The sequence below is a fragment of the Macaca thibetana genome, chromosome 8 (genome assembly GCF_024542745.1).
Source record: "Macaca thibetana thibetana isolate TM-01 chromosome 8, ASM2454274v1, whole genome shotgun sequence".
NCBI classification, from domain to species: Eukaryota; Metazoa; Chordata; class Mammalia; order Primates; family Cercopithecidae; genus Macaca; species Macaca thibetana.
In genome coordinates this window covers 115,139,428-115,164,772 of record NC_065585.1, presented here as the reverse complement: position 1 = coordinate 115,164,772, position 25,345 = coordinate 115,139,428, and the positions used below count along the sequence as shown (strand labels likewise).

The 25,345-nt window shown below is 47.1% G+C and overlaps 1 protein-coding gene across 9 annotated transcripts in view; it reads right to left on the bottom strand.

Annotated features, from left to right (window-relative positions):
• The window catches only part of ZNF395 (zinc finger protein 395), a 41,677-nt gene extending 27,285 nt beyond the window's left edge, over window positions 1–14,392 (bottom strand). For 2 of the 9 annotated variants that reach the window (XM_050802498.1, XM_050802505.1), the window contains exon 1: window positions 2,824–13,015. The gene's annotated coding sequence lies outside the window, so the exon portion shown is untranslated. Of the gene's footprint in view, window positions 1–2,823; window positions 13,016–13,571; window positions 13,753–13,960; window positions 14,036–14,140 lie in introns of those variants that run through there. The other 7 variants (XM_050802496.1, XM_050802502.1, XM_050802497.1 and 4 more) reach the window with 7 other exon arrangements.
• Between the last annotated feature and the right edge of the window lie 10,953 nt (window positions 14,393–25,345).

Below are 25,345 nucleotides of genomic sequence, written 5' to 3'. Positions count from 1 at the left end.
CCCACCCCCATCCTATAAAACCAACCGCATTGGGAACACTGGTTATTGCCCATCAAGAAAGATGAGGCCAGGTATGGAGGCTCACACCTGTAACCCCAGCACTTTGGGAGGCTGAGGCAGAGGATGGCTTGAGCTCAGGAGTTCAAGACCAGCCTGGGCAACACAGGCAGACCCCATCTCTACAAAAAATACAAACATTAGCCAGGCGTGGTAGCATGTGCCTGTAGTTCCAGTTACTCAGGAGGCTAAGGTGGGAGGATCACTTGAGACTGGGAGGTAGAGGCTGCAGTGAGTTGTGATCGCGCCATGCATTCCAGCCTGGACAACAGAGTAAGACCCTGTCTTACTCGGGGTGGGAGGCGGGAAAAAAAAGATGACTGATAAGGCCAGAGGACCGCTAACCTAAATGTGCTGTGTGACAGGGAGGGCAAGCTAAGAAGGCAGTGCTCTTCAGGACAAAGGATCAAGTACAGGAGGGCCCCAAGAGAATCTACCAAGTAGGAGAGAGGAGTAGAATGCCAACTTGGTCACCAAATACTGAAATGACAGAAAAGGGAGGCCCCGCTAACATCAGCTGGAAACCAGAGAGGGAATGCTAGAATACCCCAATGAAGGCAAATAAAGTGCATACTGTGTTTGGACAGTGAATGAATGCACGAGTGGGGTCGCCCTAGGGTCCAACTAGCACTGCTTCATAACAGACTGCATGGAGATCTGAGGTTGAATGCATGTAAAACCGTGAAGGCTGCAAAGGGGCCTCTGCCTCTCCTCACCCAGGTGGCAGGGACACCGGCCCACAACTGGCCGCAAAGCTGTCTTCAGGAGGGCCACAGCCACTCCCTCCCTTGCCACACTGGCTCCTAAATGCATGGGTTTGATCTGATAGGATTAACTCTCATGTTTTCCACGAGTTCTGTAGAGAGCTAGAGATGAAGGCCAGAAATGTAAATAACAGAGGCACACGCCATTCTTCTGTAATTAACATAAACTGCTAATAACGGCCACGTGGCAGCATTCTAGATGCCTTTAAAGAACATGCTTCCAAATGCCTCACACTTTGCTTGAGTGTTTAGGCCACACTGGATTACAAAGGCAGCCTGGAGAAGAACCGCAGGTGCGGTGAAGGTCTCCAGGCCAAATGAACTGAGTTTAGAATTTCCCATCCAGAGTCCACAATGGGCTGCCTGTTCAGCCTGTGATTCTTTTCCACACAACCACTATCAATATACGGGTCAAAGTCCTCAGGGGTTGGGGGGCGGGGACCAGGCAGAATTAACTAGGAGGCCCAGAAGAGCCTTTCCCAACACCAACCCTTCCCACAGACCAGCAACGGTATGTGCGACCTGTGAGGCCAGTGAGCACTCACCTAACACACTCTAAATTCTGCCCCCTCGTCTTCAAATAACTGCTTAATGTCTGAGCACAGGGCAGGCATTCCTCAGTCTACAGTAACTCTAAGCGAGGAACTGACCCCACGATGCATCTTTGTTAGAATGTACAATTCAAGAACCCTATGGCCCAGCAGTTCCACTTTCTCGGTACCTACCCTACAGAAAACTCACAGGTGCTATAGAGGTCTGTGCAGCAGTGTTTTTTGGTAACAGCGTTTTTAACAGTAAAGGATCTGGAAATGACTGAAGTGCCCATGAATTAGGGAAAGGTGAAGTAATTGTGTAGCCTTCTAATTGTAAGGGAGACCGGGCAGGAGTTAAACAAAATCAAGACTTTTGTGTAGCGGCCGAGAACTATCGCCAACCACCCTGTTGAGGGAGGGAGAGGCAATTCAGTAAAGAGACCTTATGTAATCCGCAGCCAATGCACTTAACTTTCTGTAAGTCCTAGAGGTATAGATGTACGTGAGGCATCTGAAGAACAGCAAGTCCATGAAAGTGCTCGACCTCTGGGGAAGGGACTGGGATTAGAAACAGTCATCAAGAAAGACTTTCTGCTTGCTCGAGAAGTTTTGCATTCTTCCCCTACGGAGAATGTGTTCATGTACTAACTTGCACAACGAAAATTTCATTTAAAATTTTTTTTAAAAAAAGAAAAGAAACAGGCCCTGTTCAATGCATTTCAATAATATGTTAGGGGGCAATTTCACCCTGAATCTGGCCCACGCTTCCCAGGGGCTGTGAGCTCGGCAGTGCACATCTGCGTTTCCAGTCAGCAGTGGGCTTTGCAGCACAGATCCTGTTTCAATATTATAAGCCCAACTCTGCAACTCTGTGGATTGTTAAATTTATATGCTAGTTCAAGGAAAAGGCAGGGAAAAAAGAGAAAGTATGTCAATGGGACTTCTGGTCATTAAAAGGGGTGTCCTAGGAGTAATTCCAGTTCTTCTAACCCAGCACTGCAGCACTCCAACACAACACACATGTTTCCTAATAAGCCAGCCCTTGCCCAATCACGCTTCCTCCACACCAGGCCTAGCTGCCTGTGGTTTTGACTCTTTCAGCTGGGAATCAGGATTCCTAACATAAATCCAAATCCCCTGAGCTAATGAGAAAAAAGAATCTGAACATCCCATTGCACAAAGTCTAATAAAACATTATTATTCACTCACTGGGGACTCCTAACTATATAGGATACTGCTTTTTAAACACAGACACGCACCCCCTCCCCCTCCTCAAAGCACCACCTATACAGTAATTAGAAACACAAAATTGGCTGTGCACAGGTAGCTCATGCCTGTAATCCCAGCACTTTGGGAGCCCAAGGTAGGAGAATCACTTAAGGCCAGGAGTTCGAGACCAGACTGAGCAACATAGTGAGACTCTGTCTCTACAAAAAATTTAAAAATTAGCCGGGTGTGGTGGTGCCTACCTGTGGTCCCAGCTGCTTGGGAGGCTGAGGTGGGAGAATGGCTTGAGCCTGGGGAGGTCAAGGCTGCAGTGAGCCGTGATTGTGCCACTGCACTCCAGCCTAGGAAACAGAGCAAGACTGTCTAAAAAAAAGAGAGACAGAGAGAGAGAGACAAATTATAATATTTAGAACCTACCGAGCAAAACTAACTTATGGCAATAGAAATCAGATTTGTGGTACTTCTGGTTGGGGGTGGGGCTTATCTGGAAATGGTCATGAGGAACTCATCTGGGGTGATGGAAATGTTCTGTCTCCGTATGTATGTGTCGAAACTGATTAAACAGCACACTTAAGATCTGTGCTGTATGTAAATTACACCTCAATTAAAAAAATAACTCCTCACACACAGTTTCTCTCCGGCTGCAGCAGAACTCTGAGCTGTCCTATCAGACGTCGGAAATCTCTGTTGTGCTATGCAAGGAGCATGAGTACCATGGCGACAGTCACCATAAAAATAGATAACAAGATTAAAATGGACGCAGGACACATGAATTTAAGAACAGCACACCAAGAGCAATTCATTTTCAGCAGAAGAAAAATAGAGGAGAGGGAGTTTGCAATTCCTCCGGCACGCTGACAAGCAGCCACTGACTGAATGTGGTTGTTTTTACTAAGAGAGTTGTATATATGGCTTCCTGATACTCAAAGGACAAAAAAGCTGACAACTGGGTTTTTTTGTTTTGTTTTTCTTTTTCCTTTTCTTTTTGTTGCCCAGGCTGGAGTGAAGTAGCACCAGCACAGCTCACTGTAGCCTTCACCTCCCCGGGTTCAGGTGATCCTCCTCCCTCAGCCTCCCAAGTAGCTACAGGTGCACGCCACCACGCCCAGCTCATTTTTGCATTTTTTATAGAGATGGGGTTTCACCATGTTGCCCAGGCTGGTCTCAAACTGCTGGGCTCAATTAATCCTCCTACCTCAGCCTCTCAAAGCAGCTGACACCACAGGTAGTCTCAAAGTGCTTGGATTACAAGAGTGCACCACCATGCCCAGCTGAGAACTATTATTTCTTATCATATTTTGCTTTGTCTAAAAAAAAAAGGCCGGGCTCACACATGTAATCCCAGCACTTTGGGAGGCTGAGGTGGGAGGATCACCTGAGGTCAGGAGTTCAAGACCAGCCTGGCCATCATGGTGAAACCCTGTCTCTACTAAAAAATACAAAAATTAGCTGGGCATGGTGGCGGGAGCCTATAATCCCAGCTACTCGGGAGGCTGAGGCAGGGAGAATTGCTTGAACCCAGGAGGCAAAGGTTGCAGTGAGCTGAGATCACACCACTGCACTCCAGCCTGGGCAACAGAGCAAGACTCAGTCTCAAAAAACTGTCTCAAAAAAAAAAAAAGGACTTCTTAGCCTAACTTTCCCCAAAACCCACTATGTAGCCCAGGGAACCAAATTACAGCAATTCAACAAGCACAGGTGATGTGACAGACACCATGTGGGGCACAAATGATACAGAGACAAAGGAGACTCAGGCCTGTCATTAAGTGTACAAAAATTTTCAACTCTAGTTCTAAAGAATTAGGTCCTGCCTATGCTTTTCACATACATCTAAAACTGCCATTTGTTAAGTCAGCGCACCCCAAAATTGGTTCATCCCATATAAAGAGAGCACTTTCTTGCCAAATACTGATTTCTCAAATGCCAAAATGCAAGCATAAATCACGTGGAGACAAAAATCATCTTACGATATTCTCCAAAGATGAGATAAACCTCTATTCTCTTTGCAGAGCTAAGAAACTTTTGCTAAGTGATTTAGCCCTAGCAGTAACCTGCACAACAACAAAAGTAATCCAAAAATATCAGGAAGAGGAATCTAAAAGTTTTAAATAATCAGGGCAGATTCTAAATAAAGCATATATTTCAGTGAAAGTTAAGCAGAATTAAACTAAAAAAAAAAAATTCATATGTAAGCTATAAGTAATACATACGCAACATTTTTTAAAAAAATTTAAGCCAGGAGCAGTGGCTCATGCCTGTAATCCCAACACTTTGGGAGGCTAAGGTGGGAGGATCCCTTGAGCCCAGTGGGTCGAGGCTGCAGTGAACCATGATTGCGCCACTGCATTCCAGCCTGGCAACAGAGTAAGATCCTGTCTCATAAAAAAATGTTTTTAATTCAAATTACAAATGTATTGTCTGATATAAACTAAACATATGCTTTCCTGGAAAATCCCACTTTAAAACATCTTTAACTTGATCTGCCCTGTATTCTCTTTATCGCTAAACTGCAGAGCAATCAGAGGGCTCCGTCTCATCACTGGTGTCAGGATGGTGTTGAGCAAGGTGCTCCTGGGGATACAAATCCACAGTGCGGGACATGAAGTGGGAAGAGACATTCAAGGTCACTCCATGTCCTCCACGGCCAAGCAGAGGACCCAGCACCCACTAACAGCCCCCTCTTGATTTAGTCATCATCCCAAATAGAAGTGGCGTGATGATGATCCCACTATTCTTTTTTTTTTTTTTTTTTGAGAGCTGGAGTCTCATTCTGTTGCCCAGGCTGGGGTGCAGTGGCGTGATCTCGGCTCACTGTAACCTTTGCCTCCTGGGTTCAAGCCATTCTCCTGCCTCAGCCTCCTGAGTAGCTGGGATTACAGGCAAGCAACACTACGCCCAGCTACTTTTTGTATTTTTAGTAGAGATGGGGTTTCAACATGTTGGCCAGGCTGGTCTTGAACTCCTGGCCTCCAGCGATCCACCCGCCTCTGCCTCCCAAAGTGCTAGGATTACAGGCGTGTGCCACCGCACCCAGCATGATCCCACTAACCTTCTACATGTCAATCTGTGTTGTTCATTATTATTGGCCATTTCCCCTCCTCCACCTTCTCGTTTTTCCTAAGGACAAAATTTAATTTGCAGCAGCCCTAGGGTCACAAACTGAGTTCTGACCTGACTTAAAATAGTTCTCATCCTTTCTTTGTTTCCTTTTTTTGAGTCAAGGTCTCGCTCTGTCACCGAGGCTGGAGTGCAGTGGTGCCACGATCATGGCTCACTGCTCCTGGCTCACTGCAGCCTCAAACTCCTAGGCCCAAGTGAGCCTCCGACCTCAGCCTCCTAAGTAGCTGGGATCACGGGCAGGTGTGCCATTATGCTTGACTAGTTTTTCTATTTTTTCACAGACAAGTTCTCTCTCTGTTGCCCAAGCCAGTCTTGAATTCCTGGGCTCCAGCAATCCACCCACCTCAGTCTCTCAAAGTGCTGAGGTTACAGGCATGAGTCAATGCACTTCGCCTGTTTTTTGTTTTGTTTTTTCCATCCTTTCTAAAATGATACCAGAAGGGTCTCTCAAAGATGCTGGGACCTATTTATAAACATTTTTTAAAGAACACACTTGATGATATTGACTCAAATAGTTGCCACTGGAGGGTAAAGCCCCTATTCTATCTGTCTTTCAGCTTTGACAAGTCACATACTAAGTAACTGACCCTAGAAATTGGAAGAGACTTTGGAGGTCAGCCTAATTCCTGTCCTCCTCTTCTACCGCATTCCTAATCAACAGCATTCGGCCCCACTTGAATACCGCCAACAGCGGCAAGCTCACTACTTCCTGGGCAGACATTTCCTCTGTTGGACAGATCTGCCAGTTAGAAAATCCTTTTTCATATTGAACTGAAATCTGCTGTCCCGGTCTTTCGGATTAAAGGAGACCTCAAAGTCTATGAACTTCAGCATGATCACTGATCATTCTACAGACAAGGAATCACGTAATCATGCCATAAATGAGAAATCTGCAGCTACAGAGAATAAAGTGACTGTTCCATCTACTGGTTGCATTCCAACACCAGGAGCAAAAATGAACGTCTCCTCCTTCCTGTGTCTGATAACCAGGAAAATATGTGAAGGTGCTACTGTGTACCCAAAGCATAAATGTAGTTCAGTTATTCCCTATCCTACAGCATCCCAGACTCCTTTCCAGGATCAAGTCTTGCTTGCTCATGTCCCTATTAACTCTTGGCTCTCCGGTGTCCAAATGTCACCTGACCAGCCAACGTCATTAAGACTAGATCTTATGATTAGATCGCTGAATTTCTGATCCCATTATAAACTGCATTCAATTTTTTTAAAGCTGTATCTTAGAGCTAAGCTCAGTGGCCCATGTTGGTAGACCCAGCCACTTGGGAGGCTGAGGCAGGAAGATCGCTTCAGCCTAGGAGTTCGAATCCAGCCAGGACAACATGGCAAGACTCATGACTCTCTGAAAAAAATAAAAATAAAAACAAATAAAAATATAAACCAATAAAAATAAAAGCCTCACCCACTCAAGGCTCACAGTGAACTGACGAACAACAGAAAAATCCCGATGCTTTTTCTTCTCCATGCCCTGCCCCTCCTCAGTGGACCTGCGCCAACCAGCGGTCAAGGACTCTGTCTTCAACTGTGACTCTAGTTCCTAACCTTGAGCTTGACACACAGCGAGCAGGCACTCGAGATTAATCACTGAATGAATCATCTTCTTTACCCTATCTTGTCCTTGAATCATAAAAAGTTTTAAAAATTGCAGATGTCCCCACTGTGGAATATATACACAACTACAGAAAAGACAAATAATACAAACGTTTAAAAAAAAAAAAAAAAGAGTTGCATGCCTCAATCCATCCAGAAGCAACCGGTATTTGTATTTTGATATTACTATTATTGGTGTATTTCCTTCCAATTATTTTCTAAACACGTTGCTTTCTTAACATTTGAAAATGTAGATGTAGATGTCCCTTAACTTCTGGCGAAACATTTTTCCCTGTTATTTGAAAGCTATTCCTAAACGTTATTTTTCATAACTTCATAACATTCTATTTTAAAGACATCAGAATTCACTTATGTATTACCTCTAGCCCACACCATTGGATATTTAGGTTATTCCCAAGTTTTTACTATAGTTTTTTTAAAAATCTCTGAATAATCTCTGTGCATAATTCATCATCAACATTGTGGATATGGTCTCAGGTACATCCCCAGAAGTGGTATTATCTTATCAGGATATACGAACATCTCAGAACGCCACAATTCAAATTTGTAAACCTAAATAAGACTTTAAATTCATCCCTCACTGAGTTTTTTCCTGTTTTCTTTTTAATGAGTACCCCTAATTCTAGACGACTCTGAACCTTGATTTGTCTGCAAAACCAGCAATCCCTCCCACTTCTGCGCCACTAACAAATCTGATGAACGTGCCTTCTGTGTCTTCACTGCCAACACTGGGAAAATGTTGAACAGATCAAGGCCAAGAATAGAACCCTACTGTACTCATTTTCAGATCTCCTTCCAGGCTGCCTCAGTGCCAATAATTAACAGTTTCACATAGGATTGTTAAATTAAATTAATAACACCATCCAGCCCACATCTTACCACTTATGATTTAATATGGACCACCATACCTCAAGAAACTGTTAAATACTTTACTAAAGCCAAAATGTACCATAGTCGCTGCACTATTCTCTGGCCTAGTAAACAAACCACCATATAAGACAGGAAATAGATTTAATTCTATATGATTCAGCTGGCTTCTGGTTATCCTTGCATCCTATAGCCACACATTGTTAAACAAAATGCACTTCAGTTTCATTTTGTTAATGTTTCAAAAGCAGTATACTTTTTCTTTGAGACAGGGTCTCACTCTATTGCCCAGGCTGGAGTGCAATGACATGATCTCAGCTCAATGCAGCCTCCAGTTTCTGCAGGGCTCAAGCAAGCCTCCTGCCTCAGCCTCCTGAGCAGCTGGGAGTACAGGCATGCACCACCACACTCTGCTAGTCTGTTGTTTTGTTTTTTTGTTTTTGATTGAGTCTCGCTCTGTCGCCCAGAGTGGGGTGCAGTGGTGCGATCTTGGCTCACTGCAACCTCAGCCTTCTGGGTTCACGCAATTCTCCTGCCTCAGCCTCCCGAGTAGCTTGGACTACAGGCGCCCACCACCATGCCTGGCTAATTTTTTGTATTTTTAGTAGAGACGGGGTTTCAACCTGTTAGCCAGGATGGTCTCGATCTCCTGACCTCGTGATCTGCCCACCTCAGCCTCCCAAAGTGCTGGGATTACAGGCGTGAGCCACTGCGCCCGGCCCCAGCTAGATTTTTTTCTTTTGTAGAGACAGGATCTCAACTATGTTGCCCGGGCTGGCCTCAAACTCCAGGGCCCAAGCAATCCTCCTGCCTCAGCCTCCCAAACTGCTGGGATTACAGGCATGAGCCACTACAGCTGGATCAGTATTTTTAAATAATTGAATTTAGTCCCACCTGTAAACAACAGGGTGACTATTGGACAGTCTCTCTCACCAGTGGCTCATCTGGGGCAAGCGCTCAGTCTTGGGTGGTAAATCAGACTATTCTAGGTCACAGAGTCCTGAACTTACTCACTTCAGCTAGACCCCAAATCAGCCTCGTTTGCTGGGAGCCATTTGGATCGATACCAGGCTCCTGAGAATTGTACATCATATGGCACTTGATGGCTGTGACTCACAACTCACCAAGGTAGGACCTCAACATCACTCTCAGAGATCCCTGCCAGTCAGAAGTGGAAAATGGGAAGGCTGGAGAAATCTTGGGGTCACTTGAAACTTGCCTTACTATGAAGAACACAGGTCAAAGCCCTTTATAATTCCATTCCCATCATCATAAAAATATTTCAAAGTCCCAGCCAGCAGCTCCTCAAAAAGTGCTGTTGACTTGCCTAAAACCAATCCGGTGCACAGAAATATCTCGGATTCCATAATGCCACACTCCTACCCAGAATCCTCAATGGCCACCCAGAGCCCATGACAGCAATCCTGAATTTCCTGGCCCGGCATTCGAGTCTCTTGAAAACTGAGGTCGCAGAGCAAAACGCCTACAGGACTAAGTGGAGAATGGAAAGTGACTGGACTGTGGCAAAAAGCAGCCCGGGGAACATGAGCCTGTCTCCTGTCCATAGGGGACAGCCTTCTCAGCTTGAGATGAACACCAGATCTGACTCTTTAAAAGAGCTGCAAATCCAGAGATTTTTCTGGATTTTTTCCCAATTTTTAAACAACTTTATGTAGTCCAAACTAGAACACATCCGTATGCTTAAAACACTCCCTGGCCACCGGTTTACAACCTTTGCCCTATATATGACCCCAGCCCACTTTAACAACTTGATTTCTCCCTCATCTCTAACAAGAACCCTCTGTTCTTCTCTCTTACACAATCTTAGACTTTACACATTCCTAACTCCAAGGCTTTGCCCACTCTATACCTCCCCACATCTGTAGCACCCTGAGACACCAAAAACAGTTCAGCCTAGACTTCCTTCCTTGTCCCCAGGTGTTTTTCCAAGCCACACCAGCACAGAACATGCCCCCCTCCTCTGAACCCCACAGGTAGTTATTCTTCACGTTGGCATTTAATCATCTTGGCTTGCTCCTTAATCAAGGTGTCTCTCATCTTTCCAAAGAGACTGTAAATCTTCCACCCTTCCTCATGCTTTCTTCCACCTTCAGTACTACAGTAGCTCTTCAAAAGGCTTAATAAATACTCACTGAATGCGAAAACTCTCTGTATTTTTCAAACTGTGGGTTATCATCCATTAGAGAACAATTAGATCAACTTACTGGGAGACAATAGGTTTTTAAATGAAAAATAATAGACTAGAAAATAGAAACGTCAGAGGAGATGACACCAAGCAAAGGGAGGTAGGTATTTTAGGAACCTACATCAGATTTTTATATACATGATTGTATGTACCAAGTCACATGTAAATTTCATTTCTTAATGTAAGTCACAGTCAAAACAGTAGACACTGCTTTACAATGAGTAAATTAGCTTGACCACTGCTTCATGCAATTACTCTTTGGACAGTCAGATACACTCTATAAAGAAAAATATCTGATTCCCAAGTCCTCTTCTACTAGTTCACTGATCCTGCATCTCAGAGAAACAAGGAGGCTAAGTAACAGTAATTACATTCTCAGCTCATTCCACAACTTTCTGCAATCATCATTCAAATTCAGATGTTGCAAGTCGAGGCTTGGGGAATTTGTTCAGCAAATCACCCTGTGTCACCCTTGCAACATGAACAGAGCTCAGGAAAAAAGGCACCAGCTCCCCTCTACCTGCAAGGTGCCAGGCTCTGGTTGGAACAGCCCTGGGAATCACAATATCCTTGGGGCTAATGTCCTCCTCCCCTACTCTCTCACTCCTATCCCCCACCCTCCACCCTCCACCCCAGAGAAGTTCAAAATGTTTCAAAGCCCAGCAATTTACTGTCTTTAGCAAATCCCATTCTACTCCCTTCTAACCTCCAATCCACACTCACCATTAGAAAAATCAACAGCCCCATCCTGCTCAGGGCCCAAGTGCCCACAGTTGCTTTTCCAACTTCAGGTTCAGAATCGAGCAATGTCATGGGAATGGCAGTGCAGCAGAGGGAAACAGAAGCCCCTGGGTTCAGGCCTTGAGTACCACTCAGGGGCATCCTCCGCTGCCCCCGTATTACCAGCAGCCTCCCAACTTCTCCTCTGAGCCCCTTCCCTCTCCCAGCTTCTGCAGCCTCTGCAACACTGTCCCCTTGGGCTCCTCCCATCTCAGAGCCATAGCTGCTTGCAGGACACTAACATCTGGATATCTTAGCAGCCACAAGAAACTTCTCCATAGCCTGAGTAGTCAATTCCTTCTCTCCAAAATACACATTTCCGATTTCTCAAGTTACCAACTACAGCAGCTCCAAGGCCCTGGCGTAGAATCAGTTTCCACCAAGAATTAATTTCCATTCCTCTCATCCCTTCACCCTGCCCTGTAAACAGATTATTTCAACAGTAATATTTCTCAAACCCACCTTTTTCACTTCCAATGATCCAGTGCAAACTCTGGCCACCCTACAACTGCAACAGCCTGCTCACTGATGTGTCCCCCTAACATGACTTTCCAAAACCCTTCCATTACAGTTGTTCATTACACCATTCCCTCACTCGAAAACCTCAAATGTCTCCTTAGGACACACACAGTGGCATGCAATCACCAAAAGGGCTTTCTAAGTCTTTCACAATCTCAACCATTGTTCCTCTCCATCTCTATCTCCTACTGTTCGGGATACATTCCCTGGTCTGGCCAAGGACATCTCCTTGTCTCTCAGGAAAGCCATGTTCATTCCCACCTCACAGCCTATCTCAAGAGCATCAGCCTCCAGTCCTGGTGACTGATCCCTGCCCACAACTCCCTTCTCTGACTCCAACAGAACTATTTCTGCACCTCGCACTTTGACAGTCACCCTTCCCTCTCTGGGCGTCTGATTTCACATGCTCACATCCTTCTGTCCCCTCTACGAGGGTAGAAGCCCCGGAGGGAGGGAATCATCTCTTACACCTTCTGTCTCCTCCCTCCCGGAGACAGGTATGAGCCTCTGCTCCTCTGCCCCGCTTTGCAAATTATCCCACCTGTTACTTACTTCTCTTCTTGTCTTTGGGCCCTACGGGTGAGTTACTCTCCACTGGCATAATTTATTTCAAAACTTAGTACTCCAAGTCCCCTCCCCAATCTCCTCTTTCCTTTATCTGATATGCTCCCTCTCCAGCATCTCCACTAACTCAGGCAGCCACTGCACATTAACTTGAACGTAGACTCAGAAATCACTTCCACCTAGTCCTAGGCTTCCTGAAGCCTGGGGTCTCTTCGGTGCCTCCCCCACCTCCCAGACGGCCTGGCACCGTGCTGAGAGCACAGCAGCTCCCCAAAAGGACCTGTGGAGTTGAACTTAATGGCTATGTTCCCTTGTGTTTCGAGGTATTTGAGACCAGGCGCTTCTGTTTACACAACGCCTAGGGAGGGTGTCAAGAAAGCCTTAGATACCTGTGGATCACTCACTTTGAAGCAAAACCCCCAGGTGTACCTTTCTAGAAAGGGGGTTCTAAGGAAAGCAGCGCCGGCCTGCAGGAATCCCCCGCGCCTGGCAGCCTGGCATCATGGGAACGCCTGCCCGGTGGAAGTCCTCCAAGGCCACCGGGAACTGGCCAGGGCTGCGCAAAACCGGGAGGCGGCGGCTACCCCTTCCCGCTGGCCAGGTGGGCTTCTTTAGGTCTCTGAGTCAGTTCCAAAGTGAAGGCGCTGAGCCCTGCACTCCCAGGCAGGGAAGAAAACGCTGCCTTGGAAATTGTTTGCACAAGACAAACTCCCTGTGCAGGCCCCCCCACCCCGGGCACCCGCGTGAGCCCATGGTGCCACCGCCGGGGAGGGCCAGGGGCGCGGGGGGAGGCGAGACCGGGCGAGAGCGCGCGGGCAGAGGGGGCGGTGGCCGCCAGGGCGGGAGGGGCGCGGGTCGCCCGCGGGCGGAGGGTGTGTCCCCCTGTCCCGCCCGTCCCGCAGCCTGGCCTCGCGCGCCGGCCGGAGTGGGCAGCAACCGGCAGGAACGCGCGGGGCGCGGGAGGGCCGGGCGGGCGGCCCCGCCGGAAAAGGCCGGGGAGGGGCAACTGGGCCGGTCCGTGTCCCTCCGAGGGGCAAGTCCCGACCGCCCGAAGTCGGGAGGGGGCTCCGAGGGGGGGCGCCAGCGGCGGGCGAGGTAAACAAGGCGACGCGCGGGAGCGGCAGCCACCCCCACCCGCCACCCCGGCCCTGCTGCAGCGCCCCGCGCCCCGCCCGCCGCGGCCCCGGCCTCCCAGACCCCCGGACCCCCCAGGCCGCTGGCCCGACAGCCGCGGGCGCGCGGGGCGTGGGAAGTTCGCGGCCGTCTCCGTCCCCGGCTGCCTCGCTGCTAGGTCCCCGCGTAGCTCACCTCAGCCCGCCACGAGCGGCAGCGCGCGCCCTGCTTCCCCGGCTCGGACGGCTCGGCTCGGACGGCTAGCTCAGCTCCGGGCTGCAGCGGCCGCGGCCCTGCCCGCCCTCCCGGCGCGGCCCGCGGCCCGGCTCCGCTCCGGCCGCCCGCCGAGGCTCGGTTGGCGCCCACCTGGCCGGCCTGCCCTCCTCCCCGGGACACTGCGCTCACGTACGCGGCCGCGGCCACAACCCGGCCCGGATTCCCGCCCGGGAAGGGAGCGGAGCAGCACGCCCGCCTGCCAGCCGGCGCCTAGCAGCTACACTTGGGACACACCCCCGCCCGCCCCCCCCGCGCCTCGGCGCCCCCGCACCCGCCCAGCACACCCCCCGCGCTACTGGGCTACACACCCCCGGCCGCTCGTAGACAGTCGGCGCTCAATAAGTGCCCGAGCGACTCCTCTTGCACATGCGCACTTGAACCTGACCGAGTGGTGACCCCCCCCCACACACACACACACCCCGCCCCGCCCCCCGATCGGAACCGGCAGCTGCAGCCCCGAGCCAAACTTGAGGCTTGGCTTTTCGCACCGAGCCAAAGTTTCTCTCGCTGTTGTTTTTCCAGGCCTGACTCTGGGACAGGCTTCCCCGAGAGGGGCCGGACTCGACCCAGGGCGGGAAGGGAGCCAGAGAGCTGGGGCGCCGCGGATGGGAGCTCAACTGGGGCCGGGGGGACCCAGGCGGCGCAGCCCCGGCCGCCCCAAGCGCCCATGCCCGCGCCAAGGGGAGGAAGCTGGAAAGCGCCTTCCCATTTTCCTTTGGACTCAATGTTTTCTTCCCTATTTCATGACATCTCACTCCTCTGTGTAAAGTGAGGCGTTATTTACTGTTGCTGGAATTAAATGGGAGAAAGTTAACTATTAGCCTTCAAGCCTTACGTAAACAAGACCGGTTGCTTTTGGCACCGTTAGGCTCTGGCTTTTGAATAATTTGTAACAAGGAGAATTGAAGTTGTTTCATTGTGTTGTTCTGTGTTTTTCAGAGATAAGACCAGCGCCACAACGGTGGTGAGGGGGCCCCGTGTCTATATTATGTGTGGGCATGCATATTTATATTCAAGCAAATTTAATGAATCCAAAGGCATAATTTTTGAAATTGCAGTTCACCTTGGGTTTGAGGTGTCCTGTTTTTCTGGCAAAGAGGCAGTGGGAGTGTCCAGGAAAAGGGCTAAAGTCTTTGTAGTCAGACAAACCGGCTTGTAGTCCTGACTGAACTAAATTCGCTTTATGATCTCCAGCAGGTTCTTCCACTCTCTGTACCCCAGCTTCTTCATCTGCAAGATGGAATAACATAGATAAGAGTGTCTAGCTCATAGCAAATAAGTATGCTTTCCCTTCCTCCATCTCCCACCATTTGTGAAATAAGAAAATTATCTAACTAGAACCAAAATTCCTATAGGACACTGGTTCTCAGTTGGGGGTGATGAGCCAGCAATGTCTGGAGACGTTTTTGATTGTCACAATTAGGAGAGGGGTGCTACTGGCATCTAGGCCAAGGAGGCTGCTAAACATCCTACTGTGCACAAGACAGCAAGACAGCCCCCACAACAAAGAATTGTATAGTCCCAAAAAAATGCTGATATTGTCATTAAATCCCGCTATAGAATAATCCTGCTACCCTGTAATTCAGCAAAGACTGGTTCTACCCTTTAACTCTCACCCTCAAGGAAACATTTCTGGTTTGCACTAAGAAGAAGAATAAAACATTGAGGGGATCACCGCAATTACATTAATATGAAAATGCAGATTGAAATTTTGTATTTAATTATTCAAGGAATATTTAGGCCATGCAAGGTGGCTCATGCCTGTAATCCTATCACTTTGGGAGGCCGATGTGGGAGGTTCACTGGAGGCCAGGAGTTCGAGACCAGCCTGGGCAACAGCAAGACCTCTTCTCTCCAAAAAAAAAAAAAAGGAATAGTTTCGTTAGTTAACAATGTATCCTCTCTCATTTTTAAGGTATTTTTGTATGTCACATGTTACTACAGTTCATGAATAGTTTTATATTCTTGTTTCCATTTTTCTTCAAACAGTGGGTGTTTACTTACTTCTATATATTTACCTCTCTGCTAAATTCCTCACCTATCCTGAGGTTTATAATATAGTCCCTGCCCCCAAGGACTATACAGCCTCCGAGGAAGTGGATTAACGCACATGCAACAATTAGGGAACAATACAAGATAACATATAATTAAGCTCTAATTGCAACACCCAGAGTAAAGCGGTTCAGAGGAAAGGGAAATGAGTTCAGCAGCAACAACCCAGGGCTTGCCTTTGGGACTAAGGTGTTCAGGAAATGTTTATTGAGTGAAATGAAATAGTTAATGTTTCTTACACCAGGTCGGACTGGTATGTAAACTCCATAACAGGATTTAAAGTGCTAGGATTCATCAATGGATGTTGGTGCCTGGTTGTGAATTTATTCTTTAGTTTTTGTTTCTTTGTTTTTGAGACAGGGCCTCACTCTGTCACTGAGGCTGGAGTTCGGTGGTGGATTACAGATCACTACAGCCTTAATGTCCCGGGCTCAAACGATCCTCCCACCTCAGCCTCCTAAGTAGGTGGGACCATAAGCATGGACCACCATGCCCAGCTAACTTTATTTTTTGAGAGACAGTCTGACTATGTTGCCCAGGCTGGTTTCTAACTCCTGGGTTCAAGCAATCCTCTGGCCTCAGCCTCCCAAAATGCTGGGATTATAGACATAAGCCACTGTGCCCAGCCAATTTATTCTTCCTAAAACATCTAGTTTAAGCTTTTAACTAAACCTATATATTTCTTTAAATGATTGCACTTTAATAAAACCAAAACACTCATTCGTTTGACAAATACATGAGTGTGTGTTACGTGCAAAGTGAGCCAAAATAGTCTCTACATTTCAACAGAATTGTTCTGTTTGAGAACTTGTTATGTTTAAGACTGTGTCTTGCAAACACAGGCCTTCAAAGGACATATGCTCTCTCCCTTTGCATAAATTGGATGCATATCTCTTTACTGCAGGTAGGTACTTGCACAGTATGCATTCCAGAGTTTTGCACATTAACACAGATGCAGAGAAATCATCCCAATACAAACATCCATTCCCAAGACACACACATCCAGCTCTCAGCACCTTCCCACAGAATCTGGGCCCTCACCTAAATACACACTGCACAAAACTCACATTACACAAAGCAAGACGTACTTAACAAAGACAATCACTTTTTGGTGTCCAGTCTCATCCCCTCTTCTTCTCCCTTCCCCTATAAATGACTAAGGCTTTCCCTTTCTGGGGGGCTGTCCTATCTCAGAACTGCCCTTCACCCTGCTTTCTCCCACACCCTGGCCCCCCTATTAAAATGTAGGCAGGCTGGGTATATTGGCTCATGCCCATAATCCCAGCACTGTAGGAGGTTGAGGCAGTAGGATCACTTGAGGCCAGGAGTTCAAGACCAGCCTGGGAAACATAGGGAGACCCTGTCTCTACAAAAATAAAATATTTTACAAATTAGCTAGGCATGGTGGCACATGCCTCTAGTCCCAGCTACCTGGAGGCTGAGGTGGAAGGATCACTTGAGCCCAGGAGTTGAAGACTGCAGTGGGCTATGACTGAAACCACTGTACTCCAGCCTGGGTGACAGAATGAGACCCTGTCTCTCTTTCTCTCTTTTTTTTTTTCTTTTTTTAGATGGATTCTTGTTCTTGTTACCCAGGCTGGAGTGCAATGATGCAATCTTGGCTCAGTGCAACCTCTGCCTCCCGGATTCAAGCCATTCTCCTGCCTCAGCCTCCTGAGTAGCTGGGATTACAGGCACGTGCCACCATGCCTGGTTTATTTTTGTATTTTTAGTAGAGACAGGGTTTCACCATGTTGGCCAGGCTGGTCTTGAACTCCTGACTTCAGGTGATCCACCCACCCCAGCCTCTCAAAGTGCTGGGATTACAGGCACGAGCCACCATGTCCGGCTGACCCTGTCTCTTAAAAAAAAAAAAAAAAAAAAAAAAAAATGTAGTTATCTTCTGCCTAGTTCCATTAAGTAATTAGCTCTTTGGAGAGTATCTTCCATTAACTGAGATTAAGCACAGCAGACCCAGGCCCGACCTCCCTTCCCTGCTTCATATGCTAAGGACTCATTTATAGGTGCTATTTTAGAGCAGTGAGAGTCTGAGATTGCCACCCTCCCAACTCCGGGATGTAACTGCTTCCAGGCTTGCCTCCCTCCAATCCACTCTATTTCCTCAACTTCTTGCCTCTGCTTAAAACTCCTCAAAATCTTTCAATGGCTTTGATAATAAAGTCCCAACATTGCGCATTAAGGTCCTTCATGGTGTGCCTTCCAGTGACATCTCCAGCTTCCACCTGCCCCTCTGCCCCTACGTCTCACATGGCACTCCAGACGCCCAACTGATCTCTGTTCTTTGCCTGAACAGACTTCTTCTGCTTGTTACATGCTGTTTTCTCTGCCTAGAACACTCTCTACCCTACCCTCTGACCTCCTTACTTGGCTATCTCTGCTCATCCTTCAGGGGTCAACCTAGATAGCATTTTCTCTGAAATGCTTTCATGGGCCTCCAAGACTGAAACTAGGTGCCCCTCCCATGTGTCCAAAGCACTGTGACTCATTGCACTGAAATCTCCATTTTCTTGTCCTAATGCCTCAAAAGACTAAATATTTTGTGAGTACAGGGAGTATGTCCTGTTTTCCATTGTATACCCAACACCTAGTACAGTGGCTGGCTTGTAGTAGGCACTTTTCTTTGAGTGTGAAACAGGGTTTCACTCTGTCACCAGGCCTGGAGTGCAGTGGGCACCATCATAGCTCACTGCAGCCTCCAAATTCTGGGCTCAACCAATCCTCCCGCCTCAGCCTCTCGGTAGCGGGGACTACAGGTACATGCCAGCACACCCAGCTAATGTTTTAGAAAAATTTTTGTAGAGACGGTATCACTATGTTGCCCAGGTCTTGAACTGCTGGGCTCAAGTGTTCCTCCCACCTTGGCCTCCCAAAGTGTTGGGATTACAGTCATGAGCCACCACACCTGGCCTGTAGTAGGTACTAAATAAGCATTTGTTAAAAATGAATCACCGGTTGCATATGCAGGACAGATTAGAGTTATTCCATGGTGCAGGTGATCCCTGGTTCAAAGCATGCCTCAGATGCTCAGTAGATTCCTGGGATACTGAAGACCTCTTGCCCATATATTTAGAGCAGATGAGGCCAGCAGAATGAACTGAGGCTTCAGTCTCCACCAGAGGCTTGATTTATACCTAACTTGGTTTCCTGAGCTCCAGACTCTTAACACCAGTTACCTAATTGGCATCTCCACTTGGATGTCTAATCAGATCTCAAATGCACCATGTCCAAAACCAGACTTCTGATTTCCCTTTAAAATCTGCTCCTTCCCATATCAGTAGATTGCAGTTCCCTTCTTCTAGTTGCTCAGGAAACAAACAAAAACTTGGAATCATCCTTAACTCCTTTTTTAAATTATTTTTTTATTTTCTTATACTCCATATCTAATCCATCAGAAAATCCTATTGGTTCTAGTGAAATACATCCAGAATTAATGAATGTTCCAGCATTTCCAGCACAACTTCCCTGGTCCAGCCACCATCTCTCTAGCCTGGCCTTCCACAATGGGCTCCCCCTGGTCTCCCTGCTTTCTCTATTGCCTTCCTACAGTCTATTCAACATCCCAGCAGCCACAAAGATTCTTTTGAAACCTGAGTCAGGCTGGGCACAGTGGCTCACGCCAGTAATCCTAGTATTTTGGGAGGCCGAGGCGGGCGAATCACTTGAGGCCAGGAGTTTGAGACCAGCCTGGCCAACAAGGTGAAACCCCACTTCTAGTAAAAATACAAAAATTAGCTGGGCGTGGTGGTGCACGCCTGTAATCCCAGCTACTCAGGAGGCTGAGGCAGGAGAATTGCTTGAAACCGGGAGGCAGAAGTTGCAGTGAGCCAAGATCATGCACTGCACTCCAGCCTGGGTGACAGTGAGACTCTGTCTCAAAAAAAAAAAAAAAAAATTAAAAATTAAAAATTAAAAAAAAACCCTAAATCAGATTATATCACTCTTCTGCTCAAAACTCCAACAGCTTCCCATCTCACTCACTGCAAGACCCTACGTGATCTTTGTCCCAGTCAGTCCTCCAGTCCTACCACCCCACCGCTCTTCCCTGGCTCCTGAAGCTCCAGCCACACTGGCCCCCTTACTCTTCCTCAGCTCCACCCCTAACTCAGCCTTTCCAGGGCTGTTCCTTGGGCTGGAATGATCTTCCCCCAGATACCCATGGAACTTGTTCCATCATTTGATTCAAGTCCCTGCTCCAATGCACTCATTGTAAGATACATAACTATAACACCACCACTGAGCTGCCCCTTTGCCTGGCCTTTTTTCTCTTCTTTGTACTCATCACGGCCTGACAGTCTGTCTCATTCAGTCAACTACAAATTCAATAAGAGTAGAGACTTTGCTTTTACTTACTGCTATATCTGCAGCTTCTAGAATAGTGTCTGGCATATACTAGACACTCAGTAAATAATCATGAATCAAGGGTCTGGTTAGACTTCCAAAAAGTTGCCCATCAGGATGCCAGATACTAAATTCTTCGCTGCTATGCTTCTCATTCACTTAGACTAGGGACCACATTACCTCTGTGATCCACAGTTCTTTTATGAAACAGTCTCGCTCTGTCTAAACTGCAGAGTCTCACTGCAGACTGGAGTGTGCAGTGACATGATCTCAGCTCACTGCAGCCTCTACTCCCCGGTTCAAGCAATTCTCCTGCCTCAGCCTCCCAAGTAGCTGGGATTACAGGCATGCACCCCAAGTGCCTGGCTAATTTTTATATTTTTTAGTAGAGATGGGTTTTCACCTTGTTGGCCAGGCTGGTCTCGAACTCCTGGCCTCAAGTGATCCACCTGCCTCTGCCCCTGCAAAGTACTGAGATTACAGTCTGAGCCACCACACCTGGCTTGTGATCCACAGTTTTAAACGAAGCTTTCATACCACAATCTCAAACCAGGCTGTGAGTTTCAAGTGAAAAGAATAATACTGTTAATGTCGTATCTGTGGCATACTTTGTGCTTTTCTTTTGATTGAGGAAATTACAATGTATCTTAGTGGACAAAAACAGGCCTAGCACCCACTGGAAGTATTTTCACTGTAAGAAGCACAAGAGCCAGGAATTTTAAGAGAAAGTGGTGGGGTGAGTGTGCCCTGGGGTCAATGGCATCTTCTCTCTGATCTGCTCAATCTGTAAGGCTTTTCTGGAAGAAGTGGGCTTTGCATTCCATTGAAGAGAAAGGATGGATAGGTAGCAAATAGGTGTTCAAAGGTTAAGGGTATCCCTGAGGTTTCTTGCTTTGATCTGCACAATGACATTTTCACACTAAGCCCCCATATGTGTAAAGATGGCCACGGGTACACCCCAACACATAAACACCCAGATCTGTGTCTCCTTCCTCCTAGCTCTGAAACTCAGTGAATTTGAGCAAATGTCCACATTCAAAAAGGGGGAAAATGAGCTGGCTTTGGGAACAGGGAACATAAGGCCCTACGACTCTTGGTATGAAGGAATGTGTAAGCCTGGGCAGGCTCAGTGTACACATCTGGTTTTTCCCTTTTATGCTTCTGTGGTTTCTATGACACAGGAAATCCATTCTGGAACAACCCTGTCTGCTTTCTAGTGAGTGCATTAAAAGTGGGGATTAAAATTATGTTTATCTCACTGCTCAGGCCATGATGATAAAATCCAGAACAGAACCATTTTGAGGGTGAATCAGCTGAGGCTTCATCCTACCTTGTGCCCCCAGGGAGGAGCTCGTAACTAAGACAGGAGGAGTGGGAACCCAAGGAAAAGATTTATGCACAGGTTAAAGAATATCTAGACATGGCCAGCCATGGTGGCTCATGCCCATAATCCCAGCACTTTGGGAGGTTGAGGCGGGCAGATCACTTGAGGTCAGGAGTTTGAGACCATCCTAGTCAACCTGACAAAACCTCGTGTCTACCAAAAATACAAAAATTAGCCAGGCGTGATGGTGCATGCCTGTAGTCCCATCTACTCAGGAGGCTGAGGCAGGAGAATGGCTTGAACCCAGGAGGCAGAGGCTGCAGTGAGCTGAGATCGTGGCACTGTACTCTAGCCTGGGCAATAGAGAGAGATTCTATCTCAAAAAAAAAGAAGAAGAAAAGAAAAGAAAAAAGAAAAAACAAAAAATCTAGACATGGCTGTCCCTCCGAAGCAGACCAGGTCCAGGAACATCCCACGTGGTGAAAACACAAATTCATCTCAACAGATAGAATTTGAGTAGTCCCCAATCTCACTGGGAGACCCTCTCGCTTAGGGTGCCACACTACAGCCTCTGCAGGAATACTCTTCTCATAGAAGGTTCTTAACAGAGGCTAAATTCAGTGGCCAGTTTTTCCCACTTATAAGGGAGATAACAGAGCTGTGAAAGAAATAAATAACATTAAATGGCTGGGCACGGTGGTTCACACCTGTAATCCCAGCACTTTGGGAGGCTGAGGTGGGTGGATCACCTGAGATCAGGAATTTGAGACCTGCCTGGCCAACATGGTGAAACCCCGTCTCTACTAAAAATACAAAAACTTAACTGGGCATGGTAGCAGACACCTGTAATCCCAGCTACGCGGGAGGCTGAGGCAGGAGAATCGCTTGAACCTGGAAGGTGAAGGTTATAGTGAGCCAAGATAGCACCATTGCACTCCAGCCTGGGCAACAAGAGTAAAATTTCATCTCGAAAAAAAAATAATAGTAATAATAACAACAATAATAATAATATTAAACAATATGGCAGAGCACTGAGAACCTTAGACTTACAAGATGACCCCGAGGAGAAGCCTGAAGTTATCTGGCCCCTTAGATAACAAATGGTACCAGAGAAACTGACTAGGGGCTCCCAAAAGAGGAGGAGGAGAGATAGAGCAGAAGTAAAATAGCCAATAAGAAGCAAAGAATTGGGCCGGGTGTGGTGGCTCACACCTGTAATCCCAGCACTTTGGGAGGCCAGGCGGGCAGAACGCTTGAGATGAGGAGTTGGAGACCAGCTTGACCAACATGGTGAAACTCTGTCTCTACTAAAAACACAAAACTTATCTGGGCATGGTGGCTCACATCTGTAATCCCAGCTACTTGGGAGGCTGAGGCAGGAGAATCACTTGAATCCATGAGGCAGAGGTTGCAGTGAGCCAAGCTTGTACCACTGCACTCCAGCCTGGGCAACAGAGTGAGATTGTCTCAAAAAAAAAAAAAAAAGAAAAAAAAAAAAAAAAAAAAAAAAAAAAGAAAAGAAAGAAAAGAAGAAGAAAAAAAAGAAGAAGAGAAGAATTGGCAGGAAAGTGCACATTGGGAATACTCACCCCTGACACTCCTCTTTGGTCCCAATCAACATGTAATAGTTATTTTACTGGGTCGGGTGCAGCGGCTCATGTCTGTAATCCCAGCACTTTGGGAGGCCAAGGTGGGAGGATCACTTGAGCCCAGGAGTTTGGGATCAGCCTGGGTAACATAAGGGGACCGTGTCTCTACAAAATAAAAAATAAAGCCTAGCTGGGTGTGGTGGCACAGGCCTGTGGTCCCAGCTACTCGGGAGGCTGAGGGAGGAGGATTGCTCGGGCCTGGGAGGTTGATGCTGCAGTGAGCCATGATTGCACCATCACACTCCAGCCTGGGAAACAGAGTGAGACCCTGTCTCAAAAAGAAAAAAGAAAAATTAGCTGGACATGGTCATGTATGCCTGTGGTCCCAGCTACTTGGGAGGCTGAGGTGGGAAACTGAGGTGGGAGGATCACTTGAGCCCAGGAGGTCGAAGCTGCAGTGAACCATGATCATGCCACTGCACTCCAGCCTAGATGACAGAGTGAGACCCTGTCATACACACACACACAGGTTATTTTTCTGCAGTGTGTTTACTGTCATGACTTTGCTCTTAAGGACCACTTTCGTCCCTTGGCAGTATCACCCCTAGCCCTCCACAGAAGGGGGCTGGTGGCCTTTTCTTTAGTGAACTTACCAGAGTTTCATTTTGGTTCAGCTGTTAAACGTCATCATCTCTCAAATGTATTCCATTCTGGTCGCCAGCCCCACATGACCATTCCAGCCTTCTTCCTTATCCTTCTGTAGCAGCAAACTGCTGCCCAAGGCAGATGTGCCTTCTGCAACCCAGCCTGCCCAGATGGTCAAAAATGGCCCAGATCTTGAGACAATGATCACGCAGAAATATCACAGATCTTGACAAAGCGCACAGGGTGATCTTGCATACTGTGGAATGGCAAAGCCCATGAAGCACTGGGAAACAATTATTGTTATTATTATTATTATATAATATTATATATAATTATTGTATTATTTCCACAGGACCACAACAGCAATGTGCTAACTAACAATTGCCCAGGATGTGGGGTTGATCAACTGAACAACATCTTGACAAGCAAAATGAAAAGATTAAAAAACAAAAGTCCATAACCCCATTTGCCAATCAGATAAAACTCCAAATATAAAAGGCTGTTTCTAAAAGCATTTTAAATGGTGTCAATCATTTTATAACAACTTCTGGCCCTTCAGAATTGAATAGCGGATGCTGTTTGTACCAGATATCTTATTGTATTCACAGTCAGCACAGTTTCTTACATCCATCAGAGATCAGCCTCCATCACTCCCCAGTGGGATAACCAACTTCACAAGACTGGTCTGTAAGACACTGAGAGCACAAGTGGGTTGACACACAGCATGAAATTCCCTCTTGAGCCAGACAAGGTGGCTCACGCCTATAATCCTAGCACTTTGGGAGGCCAAGGTGGGCAGATCACTTGAGGTCAGGAATTCGAGACCAGCCCGGCCAACATGGTGAAACCCTGTCTCTATCAAAAAATACAAAAATTAGCCAGGTGTGGTGACAGAGACATATAACCCCAGTTACTCGGGAGGCTGAGGCAGGAGAATCGCTTGAACCTGGGAGGTTGAGGTTTCAGTGAGCCGAGATCATGTCACCGCACTCCAACCTGAGCAACAGGGCAAAACTCCATCTCAAAAAGAAAAAAAAAAAAAGAAAAATTCCCTCTTGAATTTCAGTATAGATAGCAAGGTCTGACACCTAGATTCTCCTTCAAGTTTAATTTTTCTAAGTGCTATGTTTTGAATGTGTCCCCCAAAGTTCACTTGATCACCAGTGCAGCAGTGTAGGGAGGTGGGGGCTAAAGGAAGATGTTTGGGTCATAGTGTACCATCCTCCTGAATGGATTAATGCCCTTATTATGACAGTGGGTTCCTTATAAAAAGATGAGTTTGGCCTCTCTTTCTCTCTTGCCCTCTCTTTGCCCTTCCACCATATTGTGACATAGCAAGAAGGTCCTTGCAAGATGCCTATACCTTGATTTTGGACTTCCCAACCTCCAGAACTGTGAGGAAATAAATTTCTGTTCATTATAAATCACCCAGTCTGTGGTATTCCTTTACAACAACATAAAACAGACTAAGACACCAAGTTTAAATCATTTATTTACTAGCAAAAAGTGTCTCCTCGTTTCATAGGCCTACCTAAATTCATTTAGGTGAGGAAGAATGACACTTTTTTTTTTTTTTTCTTGAGATGAAATCTCTGTCTCCCACGCTGGATGCAATGGCGCAATCTCGGCTAACTGCAACCACTGCTTCCCAGGTTCGAGCGATTCTCCTGTCTTAGCCTCCTGAGTAGCTGGGATTACAGGCATATGCCTCCATGCCCAGCTAA